The sequence below is a fragment of the Mastomys coucha genome, unplaced genomic scaffold (genome assembly GCF_008632895.1).
Source record: "Mastomys coucha isolate ucsf_1 unplaced genomic scaffold, UCSF_Mcou_1 pScaffold14, whole genome shotgun sequence".
NCBI classification, from domain to species: domain Eukaryota; kingdom Metazoa; phylum Chordata; class Mammalia; order Rodentia; family Muridae; genus Mastomys; species Mastomys coucha.
Genome location: NW_022196896.1, coordinates 56,421,593 through 56,425,396, shown reverse-complemented (window position 1 = coordinate 56,425,396; position 3,804 = coordinate 56,421,593). Strand labels below are relative to the sequence as shown.

At 33.7% G+C, this 3,804-nt stretch overlaps 1 long non-coding RNA gene across 1 annotated transcript in view; it reads left to right on the top strand.

Annotated features, from left to right (window-relative positions):
• The first annotated feature begins 705 nt into the window (after positions 1-705).
• LOC116089101 overlaps positions 706-3,804 on the top strand; it is a 9,050-nt gene continuing 5,951 nt past the window's right edge. Inside the window, exons 1-2 of the long non-coding RNA XR_004118154.1 lie at positions 706-1,031; positions 2,452-2,536. This is a non-coding gene — a long non-coding RNA (uncharacterized LOC116089101). The remainder of the gene's footprint in view (positions 1,032-2,451; positions 2,537-3,804) is intronic.

Here is a 3,804-nt window from a genome sequence, read left to right as displayed (position 1 = left end):
AATTTCCTGGATGTTTTGATTTAGGAGCTTTCTGCATTTTCTTTGTCTGTTTTGTCAGTGTTTTCTATGGTACATTCTGCTTCTGATACTCTCTTTTCTATCTCTTGTATTCTGATAGTGATGCTTTTAATCTATGATTCCTGATCTATTTCCTAGGTTTTCTAACTCCAGGATTGTCTCCCTTTGTGATTTTTTTTATTGTTTCTATTTCCACTTTTAGATCTTGGATGGTTTTGTTCATTCCCTTTACCTGTTTGATTGTGTTTTCCTGTATTTCTTTAAGAGATTTTGTGTTTCCTTTTTAAGGGCTTCTACCTGTTTACCTATGTTCTCCTGTATTTCTTTAAATGACTTATTTATGTCCTTCTTGAAGTCCTCTGTAATTGTCATGAGAAGTGATTTTAAACATAGTCTTGCTTTTCCAGTGTGATGGTATATCCAGGATTTGCTATGGTAGGAAAATTGGGTTCTGATGATGCCAGATAATCTTGGTTTCTGTTGCTTACATTCTTATGCTTGCCTCCCACCATTTGGTTATCTCTAGTGTCACTTGCCCTTGACATATCTTCCTGTAATCCTGGTTGTATCAGAACTTCTCAGAGTCCATCTTTCTCTGTGATTCTGTGATTCTGGAATCCTGTGATCCTGAGATTCTGGGTGTGTCAAGAATTCCTGAGAATCAAGCTTCCTCTGAGACCCTGTGACCATGCTCCTGGGATCTTGGGATCCTATAATCCTGTGATCCTGGGTGTGTTAGAGCACCTGAGATTTGAGCCTCCTCTGGGTGCTATGGGACTGGCTGAGGAATTCTTGCCCAAGTTAAACCGGTGCTGATTGGAAGAAACCTGAGCCTCTGGGCTGGCCGTGTTCCTCTGTCCCTGTATCCTGCTGGTCCCAGTTACTCCTGGTGGAGTTGGAACAGCTGTTGTGTTCTACTTACCCCTGACCCTATGATCCTGGGAATGCTAGAGCACCTCGGATTGGAGTCTTTTCTGGGTGCTGCGGGACTGGCTGCAGTGTTTGCACCCAAGGTAAACTGGAGCTGACCAGAAGGCGAAAATTCACATTAATAGGAAAAAATAGTAGTGTTGGCTTTTTTTTTTTATTATCTTAGAATCAGAATTTTGAGTTAGGCAAAATTGAGTAGAATATATTAATATCTAAATAAAAAACATGTCTTGAGACTTTAACTCTTCTTGAATTATAAATAAACTTTTTAAATCTTCAAACACCTGTAAATATCAAAGGAAACAAAGTGTCTTAGGTTGAAAATCAGTTTGGCACTGCAATATACCAAGACAGCATAAGAAAGGTGTTCCAGTAAAATTAAATTTTATGAGTTGTTTTCTGAAACATCTTGTGCCTTCTAAGAGAACCAGTTATCAAGACCATGATCGGTGGTGCACTTGTACTATTGAACATTTTTTGTTCCCAATGATGTCTACCAAGGAGAAGACAAACAGTACATGTCATTTTAAAAGTTTTGCACCGAAGGAAGTTGAAAAATAGCAGATAAAAAAAACTTTTTTACATTCTACTTAAAGAAGTTCTGTGACCTTGGATAAGAATTAACTTCCCCTAAATCCAGAGAATCAAAGATCTTACCTAAAAAGGAAAGGCACACACGAGGTGAATGAGAGCCAACCAGCCTTGTAGTTTTCCACTCTACAGTGGTCTTTGCTTTTAATTTTTCTCACTGCAATTCTTATCTCCAACAAAACCAACACAAGTGTCCTGAAGGTTTGCTGTTCCTTTTGTTCTTCTCATCTTCATGACACTTGATGTAAATAAACAATCATTACTTCATCCTTAATAGTTCTCCATCCCAAAAGTTGTGGGGAAAAATAAATGTTATGTGCTTCTTGGTAACCAATAAGCACCTAACTGAAGGATCCAAATGATCCTGGACTTCAGATGTCCACATTAGAATTCATCCTCCTGGGCATTTATGACTCTTCCATGGAGATTTCAGGGAAGGCGGTAAATACCATACTGCCTGAGTTGTAAATATAAATTTAATTATGCAGTTTTATAAATATCAACCTCTCAGAAATAATTTGTATTGTTATTATAACTGAGGTATATAGACTGACATAAAAGAGGTAAGACATAAGTAAAATTCCATAATGTATTTAGTTTTCATTTGAAAAGATATTTTTTTCTAAATATTTTCAAACTAGTTTCAAAAGAGAGTAAAAGACACTATGAAAAGTATTCTCTAAAGCTTTTTAAAATAGAATATATTATTATTTCAGGAATATTTTAATAATATTGTCCAGAATTTAGATGTCCATCTAATAACATTAGTACTTAACTTGCCTTGAAGAATCTTCATGACTGAGTTAATTCACATTTTTGTATTTATATTTTTATATACATAAAGATTCTTCTTATTTGACAAGTTAAACACTTTTGAATTTACTGTTGTTTTCTATGGTAATTTTGTTGCAGTTTTCTCTCTTCTCATATAGAAGATGGATAGCTCTGAGATTTAAAAAAGAAGGGTGAAAGTTGGAATGATTTTTCTCATGATAAAGTAAGTATAATTCAGTGAATAAGCATTATTTCTTAAAGTTAGCAATCATATCTTTACAAACTTTTGATATATAAAATATAATTCTCTGGGTACATTTCTATTTGGTATTCAGAATTAGTTACTAGAGAACATACAGTATTTGATTGGCTTCCTGTCTTAAAATAATGTTTTAAAAATCAATGTGCTAAATTTATGTACTTAAGAATGTTACCTTTCACATTAATTGACCAAAAGAACTACAGTGTTACACAGGGTGCTATAAAACTACAGGTTAAGTCAATACTGATTTGAACTACTACACCTTAACCATCTTGAGATTAAATCCCAAGTTTAATTATAATTCTATTTATAAATAAATCAAAGAGTAAATACTGAGAACAACAGAATGACCATGAAACAGTAGTTTTCTAGAGTATTAGTTCAGAAAATGTAATTCATCTGGTGCAGTCCCATGTCTCTGATAAAGTTAAATAGGCAAATACTTCAGAGTTTAAAAAATATAAAAAGTCTCCTACATATTATAGAACTCCACTGAGATTTCTACAATTATATTATATTAATAATCATTAAATTCATTATTAATTATCTATATCATATAATATAAAATATTTGACTAATATAGTAATTATATTTAGTAATACATTATATTAGTATATACATATATCAGAATTATAGAATTTAATTAATGCTTTTTGAAATAACAACACTTTTAAAGTATAACATATAGCCATTGTGTTTTTATTCTCATTTTCTTTAAATAATACAAAAGTAAAACAGGCATCCTAAGAGGGTATTGGAAACTAAACTCAAGTATTATATAACAATATTAATCTGTTTTATTCGTGGAAGTGGCTCTTCTTTCCCATCTCCAACTCTTAGAATCTTTAATTCTTTGATAGCAGCTAAGATTTTGATGATGACACACTGTTACTTCGGGGTTTTTGATTTGTCTTCTTTTTTATTTTTATTTTTTATTAGATTTTATTTTCTTTATTTACATGTAAATTTCTCTTTTCCCAGTTTTCCCTCCAACAAACAAAGAAACAAACAAAAACAATAAGAACAAAACCCTGTTGCCTCCCCCCACCATGCCTGCCACCCCACCCTCTCCCACTTATTGGCCCTGGAATTCCCCTACACTGGGGCACAGAACCTTCACAGCGCCAAGGTCCTCTCCTCCTATTGATCGAATTTGCAATCCTCTACAATACACGTGCTGCCAGAACAATCAGTCCCACCATGTATAGTCCTTGGCTGGTGGTTGAGTC